This window comes from Chaetodon auriga, chromosome 12 (genome assembly GCF_051107435.1).
Source record: "Chaetodon auriga isolate fChaAug3 chromosome 12, fChaAug3.hap1, whole genome shotgun sequence".
Classification (NCBI taxonomy): domain Eukaryota; kingdom Metazoa; phylum Chordata; class Actinopteri; order Chaetodontiformes; family Chaetodontidae; genus Chaetodon; species Chaetodon auriga.
The window spans coordinates 3,061,737-3,078,432 of NC_135085.1; positions in this window are offsets into that span (position 1 = coordinate 3,061,737).

The window sequence follows — 16,696 nt, forward strand, 5'->3', positions numbered from 1 at the left end:
GGAGCTAGACAAAATAACCCATTCACCATAATCTTTAGGGATTATGGGGGCAACATGAATATCAATATATGAATATTAGAATTTTAATGCAGTTGCTCGTTGAGATAGAATTTGACCCATCTCTCATACTTCATTGGGTAGCGAGAGGCAAAGAGTAAATATTTGTCTGTGTGTTTGGGTTTCTTGTATACTCCAATGTGGAGGCTCCTGTCATGTTCAGTGTGTGTGACACAGTCCAAAAAGGTCGAGCTGCAAATATAGTCTGGGCTGAGGTTAGTTCTATCTCAACCTAGTTGCCTGGTTTTTGAATTCAGATTTTGTGTGATCCTTGTACATGAGTCTCTTTTAGTTCCACCTTGTTTCTTTGAGTTCTGGCTCTCACAGTCAGGATTTTTTAACTTTTTTTTTTTTTTTTCCCTATATCAGGATACATCAGTCACTATTGCAATGTGTTTTCCATCCACAGCCAAAGTCTGGATCACCAGAAGTGGCTTTCAGAGAGTCGTGGAGACCATGGGGACCTTCCTTAATGTGGATGACATCTTGGTTGTTCTGGGCCTTCTCTGTCCAGTAAGAGTTGTATCAGATGTCCTCTGCATGCACTGCAGTTGAGAGAGTGGAGGAGCTCATCAGCATCCAGCTCGGACCTGCATTAGCTGTGTATTATCACTGCCCTCCACACTGGATTACCTGCCTCACCGACAATGCAGGTGGAACAGCTGCTGCCAGTCTCAGAAAAACAGACTACACCCATAGGTTTGTGAGTGTTATGGTTACATTTCTTCATTGTTTAAGTTACAGCCCAATTTCAAGAACAGTGAAGTGTCCATGTCTGGCACTTTCACGAATGTTGAAGTGCAGGATTTCTTTTATTCTTTTTGGCCAAGACTAGAATTTGTATAGTGACTGATATGTTAATGTTGTCCTTTATTATAAATAACACTTATTAACACTTACTAACACTTAGAATTTACCATCTCTGGTCTTTCTTATGTCTTCTCTCTTCCACCCCTGCATTCAGAACATACTGTATTTGGACTGCAGCACTGGTTTTTAAATCATGCATTATACATGATTCATGTTACTCTTTATATATTGCTTCATCATGTCAACTATTTTTCTCCATTGATGCTTGATTAAGCCCACCTTGACCTTGGTCCACCTCTGTGAATTGATAGATCCCAAAATATTTTTACTGCTATTTTTAATGTGCAATAAAGTCATTTATTAAATTGTTGCTCTAACCCAGTTGATTTCTCTCATGATTTGATAAGGTAGATTCTTCTTATGTTTCATTTTTCTTTGTTAAAATGTAGGTTCTTCATTGAATGGCCATATTCAATATCAGTTTACAATTCTTTCATCCATGATAATGTATAAATACATGTGGATATTATAAATTGCCACAAGAAAGAAGGCTCAAAAGAGAGACAAAGATTAGTTTTCTGACTTGTTATATTTGTGTATCAAATATATTTCTCAGTGCTTAAAAAAGGGAACTGGACTTGCTTGTGGTTCTAGAAGATGTTTTGCCTCTCATCCAAGAGGCTTCTTCATTTCTAACTGGCAGAAAGGAAGGTCTAACTGGTGGGAAGTCCTATGCATTTATCATTTTGCAGGATCATTGATCCGTCCAGCTATCATGTCAGTCATTAGAGTCACATGAGTCATGGTGTGGATGGGTCAGTGGGTGTTGTCCATGAAGTCTGCCTACTCCAAAACCAGATGGATGGCACCAAACTCGCTGCTCAGTACATCAGGTTTTCCTTTTGTGGTCATTCATTTTTCACCATGTGGATACCCGTAATGAAGATTTGATTAGATTCTACACTATTGAGTGTAGAACACAGTCCTCACATTGAACTTCATTATGACACAATTAATCAAACCTAATAAAAGTATTTCTTAATAATTAGCTGTTTTCTTAATTGGCTGAATAAGTCTCCTTTCTTATTGCACGAGTTTAGCCCTCTGAACAGATCTGTCTGCCTCCTCAAACTGCTTGCTGCTGAGTAAAGAAAGTGCCAGTCATTTCAACCAACAAAGCACCATATCTTGCACCATATCACCATAACTACAATGAAAATAGGCATTATCAGATATTTCTAGAATAACTTATGTTAATATCAAAGCCATTGGATATAACAGAATTAAGTATAAATCAAGGTCAATAATTCATCAGCACATAAATTATTATTGGTCTATATCTACTTCCTCAATATGTTACATCAATTCTGCATATTAAGATCAAAATAACATGAAACATCAACAAGCTCAATAAGTGCAATTTCTCTCCCAGACAAATAGTAGCTATTGTGCGTGTTGACAGCAGAACAGACTTCCTTCCAGCCAAGCCTGGGCAGTTTACAGTAAGAATCTGACATTAATGAACTTTAGACCATGCTCATTATACCCAGTGTAACAAAGCAGCAGCAACACCAACTCTTACTTTGCTTTTACATGGCAAGACCATCTTTCTTTACAGTGTGCTTGCTTGGTCTGTATCATGTCAGTTGTTGTTAGACACAAGGGTCTTGTATTCTGTTGTAAACAGTAAATCCATTTCTCCTTGAATGAATAGATGTGTTGTGGTGAATGAAACAAGAAGTTGAGAGGCTGAGTTACATTTTACCTTTGAGCTGTACGTTGGACACATTTTTGAAAGTTTTCCGTCATACTTATCTGAGGGTCAGGTTCTTGTGTACTCTTCAACCATCGCCTGTTAATGGCAATTTCAGCAAGAGCCTTGCGACCCATTTATGCTCTCTGTGGAGCTGCTCGAGTACCTTGTGGTGGGCACTGTCCCATTGGCTGAGCATACAGTTATACACCACGTGATTTTTTAGAACTTTATTGCCATTAACACACATAACAGGCAATTAACAATACAAAACAAAATTTCCTTAAGGTTGGGCTTCACTTGACATATATACACATAGATAAAATGACACCATATTCAAATCTACTTTCACACAAGCCTATAAAAGTTCTACATCTAAACAAAGTACAAGGTTCCTAATTAAGGTAGCCAATAACAGATGCCCATTTTCTTGTAAAAAAAAAAATAGGCAGTTTTAGTTGTAGCTGGGCCTTCATGTGTTCCATCATGTAAACCTGTTTGACCTTTTGTAGCCATTGATCAATCGTGGGAGGGTTAAGTCTCAGCCAATTATTTTTCCTGCAACCATCAACAAAGTACACAGTATATAACACTGGTCTGTGGTAAACAGGAGTTCAGGAGATGCTTCCAAAAAGAACAATAGCAGATCCAGGGGAATGTGCATTTCCAGGATCCTTTCTATTTCTTCTTTAATGTTTTCCCAATAGTCTGAATTTTCGGGCAGTCCCAAAATATGTGAGTATGGTCACCAACCATACCACAGTTCCTCCAGCATTTGTTGGTAGAATTATATTTAAAGATGTAGGATACCAGCAGGGTCCTAAAGAACCTCATTTTAACCTTCCAGTCAAATTCTGTCCATAGCTGACTCCTGACCCCCCCCCCCCATGACATCTAGAACACATGTTTTCCCAGACATCATCATCCACTATTGTATTACTAAGTTTTCTTTTTTTAATGAAAATCACAGAGTGAAAGAGTGTTAACTTATTCAAAACAAGAACATTAGACTTTGGTTTCTCTGCTAAAACTACTATCACAACAATAATAATATGTTTACCCATGAGTGGTGAGATATGACAGTGCATTTATATTCTGTGAAAAACTGATGCTCCTTTGTCATTTACAACACTGAAGTGCTGAGGCCAATACAAAATGTTACTGAAATAAAAAATTGCTAATTAAATATCAATGGGTACATGATATGTATCAACACCATTGCATTATTTCTAACTGGAGGGATGGAAAGTAGCATCCATCACTGGTCAATTGATCAACCTACCCATCATGGTGACCAGATAACCGAAGGTGCATTTAACAAATGACTGAATCCATCTGTGAAGTCAACTTGATCATCAGGAGCACTGGGGCAAGTCCTGGTGGGGTGGGCTGACTAACAAATCACCTTTACCTTTTCCAATCAAACATTTGAGTGTAGTGAGCCTGATGGGATCAGCAGCATAGAGAGCAGTCCATTGAACCCGGTTATACCAGCTCGACCATTACTCAAGGTTTTATAGCTGAAGCATTAAAACAGAAGACAACAAGGATAAGATAAGCAGGATTGGGTTTGGCTGGCCACACAAAACTGAGATTAGGCTTAAAATGATAATTTTAATATATCAAACCATTTAAATAAATAGAAAAAAAGGCTGGTTTTTACTCCAACCCATAATCTTTCCCTGCAGCCAATTTATATGGGGGTTGTGGAGTTGCACCACAGGTGTCCGAGAAACAACAGTGACTGGGGAGCATGAATAATCAGGAACAAGATTTCCTCATAATGATTACCAGAGATCATCACCAGAAGAACACCTTGACTAGCAACTGCTTTTTTCACTGTGTCTGCTGAGTCCATACTGGCCAAACTGTTCTGTTGGGCTTTGCCTTAATATATTTTACTGGACTCAAATGCAGACCGGAGACAAAACAACAAACAAACAAAATATTTTACAATAAATGAGGACACAAAATTCACTCTTAAGGAGCAGCAAAAACAAACAAAAGAAAACCACTGGACATGGCTGGTAGGCACTGAAACAAAAGAGCACACATAAGTGGCAGTCCAAAAGAAAATCCAACATAAATCACACAACGAAAGATTCTGGCAGCAAGACTGGATGATACTCACAAGGAGGAAACGCCTGAAACACTCAAAGCTCACGGTAGCATTTAGGACAATGGCAACCAGTAGAGCCGAGAGCCTTCCTTATATACTCCATCCCTAATCAGCCTGATGCACCACAGGTGTGCAGCTGATTAGGCAGAGCAAGCAACACCCAGCCTGGACAGACAGGGGAACAGACAGACAGACAAATAACACCCATGGAAGAGGGAAAAAGGAAAACACTAGGAACAGACAGGTCACGGATCTTAACACACACATCTGCCAAGTTCTTACTGCTAACTTGGTTCCCCACAACAGGTAATTCCTGTAATTTTCAGTGTGCTATCCCTTAATTTGTCCATCAGAATCAGAATCAGAAAAAGTTTTATTATCAAGTATGATTTACACATACCAGGAATTTGTTTTGGTGAAGTTGGTGTATGACAAATGTTCTAAAAATAAGCTATTAAAAAGTAAAAAATATAACAATATAAATATATATATATACACAATCTGTTTTTTTATTTTTTTATTTTTTATTTTTTCTGAATAAAAAGAGCAGTACAGTTGGCAGTGATACAGTAAAATAACAAGGAAGTCCAAGCTGAGCGTTAATGTAACACATAGAGTTATGGCAATGTCAATGTGACAAGTAGAGGCAGAGGTGGAGTGTGAAGAGTTTCGGGGGGGTCCAGGCCTTGTTGATAAGACTGACAGCAGATGGGAAAAAACTGTTCTTGTGGCATGAAGTTTTGGTCCTGATGGACCGCAGCCTCCTGCCAGAGGGGAGTGTCTCAAAGAGTTTGTGTCCAGGGTGAGAGGGATCAGCCACAATCTTTCCTGCATGCCTCAGGGTCCTGGAGGTGTACAGGTCCTGAAGAGATGGGAGATTGCAGTCAATCACCTTCTCTGCAGACCTAATGACACGCTGCAATCTGCCCTTGTCCTTGGCAGTGGCAGCAGCATACCAGATGGTGATGGAGGAGGTGAGGATGGACTCAATGATGGCTGTGTAGAAGTGCACCATCATTGTCTTTGGCAGACTGAATTTCTTCAGCTGCCGTAGGAAGTACATCCTCTGCTGTGCTTTCTTGATGAGGGAGCTGATGTTCGGCTCCCACTTGTGGTCCTGGGAGATGATAGTTCCCAGGAAGCGGAAAGACACCACAGTGTCAATAGTGGAGTCACAGAGGGTGATGGGGACAGGTGAGGCTGAGTTCTTCCTGTAGTCCACAACCATCTTCACTGTCTTTAGAGCGTTGAGCTCTAGGTTGTTCTGGTTGCACCAGGTCACCAGATGGTCAACCTCCCACCTGTAGGCGGACTCGTCACCATCAGATGAGTCCGATGAGGATGGTGTTGTCCGCAAACTTCAGGAGCCTGACAGACTGGTGACTGGAGGTGCAGCTGTTCGTATACAGGGAGAAGAGTGGAAGGAATGCATCCTAGGAATGCCACTGTCAGATTCTGTTCTTTTTTTTCTCTCTGAGATTCAGTATGATGGTTCAGTAAATTTCTCCTTAATCTTTGCCCTTCCTGCACACACAATTCTGTTATAGTGTAAAGTGTAATAATGTTTTTTAAGGCTAGGCTTTTCAGGGTAGAAGAGTGAAGATATAAGTTCATTGAAGGTCCTTTTCTGTACCAATACCAAAGGTTGAATTAAGCTGTCAATACAGAAACTATTGTGTCAAAAGCAGATAAAATGTACATATAGTTAGTAAATTTAATATTCACATTATTTGTAATTGTTGTTACCGCTGCCTAGCCAGCCACAACAGTAGTCAGGCCCAGTAGTTTGGTACCTTAGGCCTCATGGCAAAGCTAATTAATTAGTTAAATCCTTGTCTTTGAAATTCATGAGTGATCATACTTTTTAATTCAAATGCACATTTAGCAGCTTCATCTGAGCTCTTCAAATCATAAAGCGCTTGCCAAAACCATTCAATACCTTGCAATAGCTGCTGGAGTAACACTGGCGACATTTTTAAAGCTTTGAAAGACAATTTGCGGTAATATAATAATAATAATAACAACAAGAAAATAGGGGTTTTCTTTTTTATTTTCCTGAAATATCACAAGTATTAACAGAAAAGTATGTCAACAAATACTGGATAAACATATGTCTCTGAAAAAACTATTTTGTGAAATGACCCAGGGACATATGGACTGTGGCTTCTAATTCTTGGAGACATCGTCTTGATTGATATTGAAATACTGCCACTTACACGAGTGAATGGGTAAAATAGGCATTATTAAATAATTGCAAATGACATTGGAAATAGACCCACCAATGACTGCACTCACAGATTTATACACACAAAAATAAAATACCCATGTCAGCTCATCCTCTTCACTGTCATCTGCATTAGCCTCCCCACAGTGAAAACAAAGGTTTATCATATTGTCTGTCAGAAAAATAGAAAAGTATCTAAAAGAAGGCAACATTTGTGAGGACAAGAAGGTTTCTTCTGTGGCAAATCCACAGTGTTAGAATCATTTGTATTTTCTGTAATTATCAGAGATCACAACCAGATTAGTATATATTAGTATAGATATTTTCATTTACAACAGTATAACTTACCAGACTGCCAAAGAAGGATAGCAGCAATCTGCCAACCTAACTCTGCACATCATTCTGGCCAGCAGAGAATTTGACCTCTCTGTCCATTAAGATTTTCTCAATGAAATGATATTTTAAAACATTTTATAATTATCATTTATCATTTACCAACACATACAAATCTAAATATACATTGTATCAAGGAAACACAATTTTATAAGTGCATATAATAATAATATATATATATATATATATATATATATTTTTTTTTTATTTTTTTTTTTTTAATTTTAATGGCAAAAATCCCCACAGGAGATCCTGTCTGGTGGGTGTGGATAAAGCACTGTGTCCATCTGGACTCACTCACTCCTTTCGTCCTCATGAATGGTGTAAAAACCCAAAATATGTTGAAATATAATGACCAGATTTACAGGTGTCTATGTGCCTGTGAAAGTCATCTATAATGTAGCAAGAGAGGACAACTTGGCATCGACAATGTTTGACATATACATCTGTCTTCAGTACTATCGTCATTTCAGGTCTGTAATTGCTCTCCCACCCACCAGGAGTACTGTATCCTATTCATTTGGCTGATATTCACCAGATTCTTCACACCCCTGCTTCTCAGTATCTGTAAATATCTTTAAATGGTCCACATATCTCACACATTTCTGTTTCTGGTTGTCTGCATGAGCAAATATGATCCTTTGAACATTTGTCTCAAGTGCTAGCCACTTTTTTTTTTTTTTTTTTTTTTACATTATTGAAGGGTCAGGATTATTTAAAGCTACAGCTTGTCAGCAGAGTCTGCTTCTGTCTGTACATTAAGAAATTCTAACTTAAATGTATGTACAACTATTATTTACTGTTACAACTGCAATTAAATATTATGACAGTGTAGCAGGAACACTTGGTGTTCAGGCTGCATGACTCCTGTTGGCTTCTGAACATACCTGCATAGAATTAGGTCAGCTCCTCCCTCATCCAGCCCCCTGATCAGGCTGAGGGTATTTAAAAGCACCGTGGCATCATAGCTTCCTTTTGCCTTGTCTCTGTCTGATGCCACATGGTCCCCTCTTTGTGACTCTGAGGTAGGTGATGCTGTTGATCGTTTTATATGTTTAATATTTTAGCATGGACGTTGCACCTGAATTGTTTTTGTTTGCCTTGTTTGAGTCCTTTTTGTGGTTTTAGTCTCCTGTCTGTCTGGTCATACTGGTGTCTGCTTTCCTGACGTCTTGGTAATCTGTCTACCTTGAGTGACCTGGACATTAGCCCTTTCAAGTTGGCTTTGTCAATGCACTTTCATTGTTATGGATTATTTGAACTCTTCAGTACAATTGATATGAGGTACTTGTTGTTAGCATGTTATAGCATGGTTATTAACTTTAATGTGTATGTTATTGCCATGTCATGGCTATGTTAACATTATGGGTGGGTGTGTTATTATCATGTTATAACCTATCCACATTTAGTGTGCATGTTATAAACTTGCTATTAACATGTAATGTGTTTGCATTTTAGATCTCAATCAGCTGCTGTTTTGCCCTTAGTTTTAGCTTTCGTGTAGCGTCCAGGCACAATTGCACCTCCTCTGCTTGAGTGCCTGACTGGGAGAATAGGTGGTGTTTTAGATTGAACCAACTGGTATTGATCTCTTGTATTGCTTTGATTATTCCTTTTCCCTTTTCTAGTGGAGAAGAAGGGATGAAAGATCTGAAGCTGCAACATCATACTGCAACATCATCCTTCCCCGCCAGAGCTTCTGTGATGGCATGAACAGGTAGGAAGATATCCATTGTCTTCACCCACAGCTCCTGCAGCCCATCCATGTGTGTGATGTAGTACATGCACATCATGATCACATCTGTGTCAGTCACCACCACTACAGCCCGTTTGTGATGCAGAATTTGTACAGAGTATGCAATGTGAGCAAACATCCTGGTATCTGCCTCCTCATGTTTCTCACAGGAAAGTTCTGGAAGCTCAACCTGACAATCCGTTGACAAGAGGACAGTGCGACCAGGATCACAAAAGATTCCACCAAGAATAAGTGTGCATCCTGCAGGAAGTGACTTGTTCTGAGCTGCCCATGCTTCCCCCATGTAGTTCAACAGATTAGCTTTATTCAGTGGATTGTGAATGAAGCCTTTCCATTCAGGTATAGACAGAGTATCATGTGGCTTGTACTCCTTCATTTTGCTGGGGTAGGTCTTCATCCTCTTCTCTCGTTCTTCACCTTTCAGACTTTCAGCAGGGGAGACATCATATCGATCACCAACAAAGTGGATGCAGTGACATTTGTCTGGGAGTATTTCAAGGAGCTTCCTCAGGTACTTTCCTTGCAGTTCATGGAAGGTGCTACTCCCAAGATGTTGGTAATGTTGAATGAATGCCATGGCATCTACTACCATTACAACAGGCTTGTCAGACGGTGGTAGTTTGTCCACTTCCCCCCATGAGCTGCCAAGGGCTGTCTTGATTGCAGCCAGGTAGTCTGCCTTGTTTCCTTTACGCATTGCGTAACAGTGGTCAAGGGACGGATCTGGTTCAAACAGGGAGGCTGGGCAACTTGTCCATTCATGGCCAAACTCTTCCACCTTCCTGTCTTCCTCTAAGTCCTGAACAAAGTACAGGTCCCACTCTCCTTCTCATAGACCTTTTTGGCTTTGAATGCCATGGACATTGCCTTCTTTGGTTTTGCTGTGAAGGTTGAAAGTTTAATTTGGGCTACTTTCTCACTGTCTGTTCTTCTTGCTGCAGCCAGTGCCTCCAGTCCTTTTTCACGAGTGCAGATCAAATCAGCAAATGTGGCTTTGTGGCCTGTTGAAATGTTAATCAGCTCCTGTTCTTCACATGTGAAAGGATTGATCATTTGGTTTTTGATGACATTTGTTATTTTCCTTACACCTTCTGCCTCCTTTGCACCTTGGCTGTCCTTGTCCTCGTGGTGTTTGGTGTCATCCGCATCCAGGTGTACCATAGCCTTTGTCTGCTCTGACACAGCTGTCAGAACTGGAAGAGCTTTCAAGTATTTCTCCATGGCGGCTGGCTGCTGACTGATGCCAGTGAAGAGTTTTGTCTTGGCATCACGGTTGTAGGTTTTTTCAAGTGCCATGTCTGTCCAGACACCATTGAACCGTCCTTCTGTTTGGTGTACAGTGAACTTCTCATCCTTGAATTCCCTATAGATGTTTGCAAGCTTCTCATAGCTTCGAGGTAGTGGGGCCGACAGGATACGTACTTGTAGTGGCCAGCAGCTACAAGGTATGGTAACATCTTTTCCACTTCAGCCAGGTGTTCCTCCCACAGACCTGCACACTCAGCATGGATGAACGGTCTAAGAATCATCACCATATCCATGTACATTAGCCATAGCTTTGTGGTGGGTGAGGTACGTGCTTCATCAAACTCAGCCATCAAACATGACAGCTTTTTCAGTTGGTCAGTTGCAGCAGCACATGCAGAAGTTGCCTTCTCTACATCCTCTTCTGACAGGGCATCTAGGAGTAGCTGGACATTGTTGCTAAGCACACACATGTTCTCCAGGTCCTTCTCTTCATCGACCAACCACCTGGCAAATGCTTCCCAGTGTAGGGCAAACATGGCTGCATACACCATAGTGTGGGCATGCAGCATTGCATAGTAGTCTTTCCCACTGATGATTTTGTTTGCTGTTCTACAGAGACAGCTTCGACCATGATGTCTTCGATTCCAGTGGACTGCATCAAATGCCCAATGGCTCCAAGGAAATTCTGAGCAATATGGAAGCCACCCATGTGCAAGATAAGTTTGGCGTACTTCTCTTTGTTCTTCCTTTGCAGACTCAGAACCACCTCATAGATTGCTTGGTCACATGTGATGATGGCATACTCTTGGCCATGTTTTCTCGACACATCCATTCAGTACTGAACCGACTGTTCAATCACATCTGGGTTTGTTGGTGACTTGGGGAAGAAGGGACCATAGTTGATCACAGTTGCAGGGGTAGTATCTGGAATGAGAAATGCTTGGAATGAACTCCATGTTGGAACAGCGCAACTTGGTTTCAGGTCCTCCAATAGTACAGTAGGGAAGCTATGCACCAAATGCCAGAGGATGCTCAGGTGGTCAAGAGGTTCTGCTAGACACACAGGAAGCTTAGGCTCTGTTTCAACTCCAACCAGGGAGCGACTCTTTTGACGATCCTTTAGACTTAGGTGGCTTTTCTTGGTTTGAAAAGGCTGAGAAAATTCCAGGGCTGGATGGCGGGTTTTCAATAGAGGTAAACTAACCATTGGTGTGGGGTCTTCATCTGGATTCTTGTACTGGAATATGACATGTGTTGTGCCATGCAGTGTTCGTCCATCCTTTGTGTACTCTTGGAAGTCAAGGTTATCAAATGAAAACTGTGTGAATCGTCCAACCTTCAGGTTCGTTGGTATGAAGGCACCATCCCTAGCTGTCTGCTCTTCAACTGCCATTGCCATTGTTGTAATATATCTCTGTGCTTCTTTGTAGCTGATGCTGTTCCCAAATCTGTTTAGGAGTGACACAGTCGACTTGCTTCTGGTTTCCTTAAGGATGTGCAAAGCTGTCCCAACGTGTTTCGGTGTTGGGATCTTGGCAACTGCTTGGCAGACATCCTGGGCAAGGTTGAGAACTTGTTCTTGCTGCTTAGGACTGATTTTTACCCGGCCGTTCTCACCTAACTCTGGAGATGCATCTGTTATCATCCATGCCAGGTGGTTATACAGTTTAGAGCTCACTCTTCGGGATGCCTCCAGGTATGATATCTCTAGCTGCAGCAATGGGTCTTCAGTCATACTTCCAGGTATCTGGTGACTTCCACTAGCTTGAGCGGTTCTGGCTTCTCTTGCTTCCTTCAGGGCCTGCTTACGTTGGTCCTGGAGCTCCTTCCGTATTCTCTTAGCAGTGTTGTAGGAAGAGACTATGGTGTCATCTGGTGTCAACTCATCATCACTTTCTTCTTCATACTCTGCCTCTTCAGTTTTCTCCTTAAGTTCCTTCAACTTTGAGAGCATGCAGCCAACATTCATTTCTGCTGAGCAAATCAGGCTAGAACATCCTTTCTGTGGCACAACCATTATTTTACAATTGCCACCTACTTCATAGTGCCTCCTAAGGCAGACAATCAAGGACTGAGATCTGTATGAGGTAACATTGTGAACTCCATGGCTTTCCAAGTATTTACGAAATTCATCCCTCAAAGCTGTAACGAAGAATATGGCATTCTCTTTGAAAAGGGGCTCATCTATCCGAGATATGAGTTGGTTCAGTGCAGCATCATATGGAGTGGTGGCAATACTAGTCTTTTCCTGTGAACGAAGACGCTTTGTCAGGTAGTTCGTCATGCATTCCTTGTGGTACCGGAAGTCCTCAGCAATCATATCAGTACACTTGTTTCCATCAGGACCACGAATCTTGTGTAGCATCTCTTCAACCTCAAGTTTGTTTGCTTTTTCCCATACTGCATTCTGTCTGTCATAAGTGGCGATCAAAATGAGGGATCTATTCCCCCTGGTCGTGCATGCTCTTCCACAAATGAAGCACTCTTCCTTGTGTTTGATGGGCTGTGGCATTGACATCCGTGTTTTTTTAGTAGGCCTGCTGCTGTCTGGCTCAGGATTAAGTTCTGCTTCAAGTGAAGTGCCTTCTGGCTTTTCAACTTTTTTCCTCTTCTGGTCAACAGTTTTACGATTTGTGTACTTTGCACGACATTGTGTGTGCCACAAAGGATTCCTGCCAAGAAAGTCACATTGAGGTTGCAGCTCATTGTCAAGTCTGTATGAGACATCATCCTTTCTGTTTGCTACAGCATATAGGAGGGAAGGGTAGCCTTGATTTGTCAGTTTCTGAAGAGGACCAGCGTCACTGTCTGTTTTCTGACATATTATGCAAACAGTATAGTTGGTACTGAACAGCTTTCTCTCCAGCCGCTTGGTTGAGAACTCAGGCTCCATCCTTCAGTCTTCAATTCACCTCACTCCTCTCCTGTTCTCTCCTCATCACTCTTATCCTCTCCTGTTCAGTTCACTCCTCTCCCCATCCTCTTCTCCTTTCTCCTCCATGCTTCTCCTCTCTTGTTTAATACTCTCCTTTTCACTCTTCTCTCTTCTCCACTCCTATTCTCTCCTATTCCATCCACTCCTCTCCACTTTTCTCTCCTGTTCAATCCACTCCTGTACTCTTCACTCTCTAGTCTTCTCTCCAATCTACTCCGCTTCTCTCCACTCTTCTCTCCTTTCCTATCCTCTCCACTCCTCCTATTCTACTCCTCTCCACTATTCTCCTCTTCCCTCTTCTTCTCTCAGATTCAATCAACTCCTCTCTATACCTCTCCACTCCACTCTTCTTTCCTGGTCAATTCACTCCTCTTTTTTCCTCTACTATTCTTCTCTCTTGTTCAGTCCACCCCTGTCCTCTTCACTCTTCTCTCCTCATTACACTTTTCTCTTCTGTTCAATCCTCCACTCTCCTCTCCACTCCTCTTTACTGTCCTTTCCAATCCTCTGCTGCCTTCCCTTCTTGCTATCTTTTCCTCCACAGCAAACCCAATAAGATCAGAACCAAATCTGCAAATGGGAAATATTGTGCATTCAGGTGAAAAAAAATGTAGATGTTTGACACTACTAGCTAACTAGCTTTTGACAAATCACTCACTTTATATTCTGTACAGTACTATGTACAAAAACAATCTATGCATAACATATAGTCTGCTTACATCTTACAGAACATTTGCATTGTTCAGTATTGTGTACAGTCTGATATCCAATATAGCTACATATCATTTTTGTGTGGCCATTCATGCCAAAAGCTAACTACCATCAATTTTTCTAAACCTGAATGTAACAACTGGCAATGTAGCTAATTGCTAACAGCAGCTAACATTTAGTGCAGCCTTTAGGTATCCTTACTAGCCTACTATCTGTCTGACATGAAAAACACTTCAAGGACCACACCAGCCTTCATACAAGTGTATTTCTAATGATTCCTTACTCCAAACATGTCCCTGTAGCAGCATTTATTCTCATATCTATTTCTTTACCTAGCAAGTCCAGTTGAAATTTTTGTAATTTCTCAACTTCCAGTCGAAGCAAAATGGAGATATGGCACACATACCTAGACATATAAGACACAGAGCATAAGATTCTGAGCATTTAAAAAAAAAAAAAAAAAAAAAAAGTAAGTCTCTACCCCATTCCTTTGAGGAGTTATGGGTGTTTAAAGAAACCACCAAAATTAGCTAAAACTGCTAAAGCTAGCTAAGTAAACTAGTAGAGAATGAATGCTGCTGCTACAGGGATACATTTAGGATGAGGAATCATCAGAAATATACTTGTTTGAAGACTGGCATGGTCCTTTCAGTTAATTGCCATTACAATATCCATATTACCATTCTTTCCCAAAACGCTGGAGCAGACCTACTGGTATTCATTAAAGTAACTGTCACTTACCACAGACAATGATGAGCAGTTTTGAAGTCCGTTGGTAACTGTTAGTTAGTTGTTCCAAATTCATTCAAATTACTAAGATCGTGTGTGTGTGTGTGTGTGTGTGTGTGTGTGTGTGTGCCATGATGTTAAATATCCAGTACGTCTTTCAGAATTTTAAGAGCAGCCTAAAATTCTATTGAGGTTCTGAGCCTGTTGATCACCAACTAGTGAAATCATCACAGATCCAATGATTTTGGTTGGATTTTTATAATTTTTTTTGTGGAATGAGTATACTGTTTGGTGAAAAGAATGGCATATTGACTGATGTCATAACTTGGGGGAATAGTTGATTGCCAGTGAAGTAAAGATGAAAATATTGGAAAAAAGTGAAAAAAACGCCTAATTTTTTGTATTAAATTGATGCAAAATCATGTAGAAATGTGTTTTAAGAGTTATTTTTTCAGTGGATGTTGTCAGCACATGTGTTCTGTGTATCTGGAATGCATTTATTGACAGCCTACCCAACCCACTGAGGATTTGAGGAAAAAAATAATTTTTCACATTTTTCCGATAAAAAATAAAGGGTGCATACACTAGAATGGCCACAATTTTTTTTTCGCGATATTTCCGGCAGAGCAGACCCTCCAATTATTGTTTCTGAGGGTCAGAGTTAACAGAAAAAACACAATAAAAAGTATGGCAGACCATGTCAGGTTCAACCCATTTTTGAGCCTTTGGCTCCTCGACTAAAAGCACATTTGTTTGAACTTTTGCAACAGGAAAGGGCTTTGATTTTACTAGTTTCCCAGTGTTTTCACACAGATGTTTTGAGGTGTGACAGATTCCTCAAGAGGTTTTGTGGGTTGGTAAGTGGTTGCAATGGTTTAAAAGAGATTTTACTGGAGCATCAGTGGCTTCACTGGTTTTGAGGTTTGGAGACCACATTTGAAAGTCTGTCTGAATGTCACAACTGCTACTTCCACACTCCCCCATTCGAGACGTCAGCACTGGTGACGGTGAGGATGGAGGGGCGCCAGGTTTTCTGCTGTCGCCTAACCATTGTCAGGAAGTGTCTCTGAGCTCCAGAACTCAAGGCTGGTGATCTGTACCTGCCATCACAAATCATCACTCAGATCACTCTTACTGAGTTATTATGTGGATTTGTTTGTAAGATAGTACTGAAGCTAATCCAGCAATGCCCGTCGAGGTATTTTGCATGACACAGTGAGGACACCTGCTTAACCACATTTGATCTTGTTTTAATTTGTAAACAATATTGCATTATATATTTGATTATAGTTATAGTCACATGACCAACATTTATGTTGCTTTTCATCTCGTTTTCTTCACAATATTCATTCATAACTTTTGTTGACGACAGCAACACTAGCCTGGTCCCACCTGGAACTCTTCATAGTTGTCGACCACAGCTTCCGCGGGCGAGAAAACAGACGGTCGGTCGGTTGTCGTACATACATTTTGCGAAAGCGAGAAGACACTTACTGCAACTGAGTCCCCTTGGCGGCCCCCCTTCCTGAGGTGCTCCCCCTTCAGGCAGCAGCGGTGGCCAGCTCAGGCCCCCCCCCAAGGAGGCATTTGCCATCAGGTTTTGCAGCAGCACCAACTCGCGCTCCAGCGTCTCCAACCTTGTGGACAGCTCGTTGAAGTTGATCCGGTACGTTGGGCACGTGGAGGTGTTGGTGGTGGTGTCATCGTGGTCAAGGTCGCAGTGGCCCGGGGTCCCCAGCTGCGTGTCCAGTACAGGGCTGGAGGGAGGGTGAGGGCTAGGGTGAGGCCACACAGAGACGCAGAGGGAGGAGGCGGAGGACGGCTCGGCGGGATGGGCCGATCCCTGCTGGATGGGCGTGGAGCACCCCAGGTGAGGGCTGAGGAATTCCTCGCTGGAGGAGGAGGTGGCGGTGGACGGCTCCGGACCGCTGTTGTTGTTCTCTGGAGAAGAAGAAGGAGAC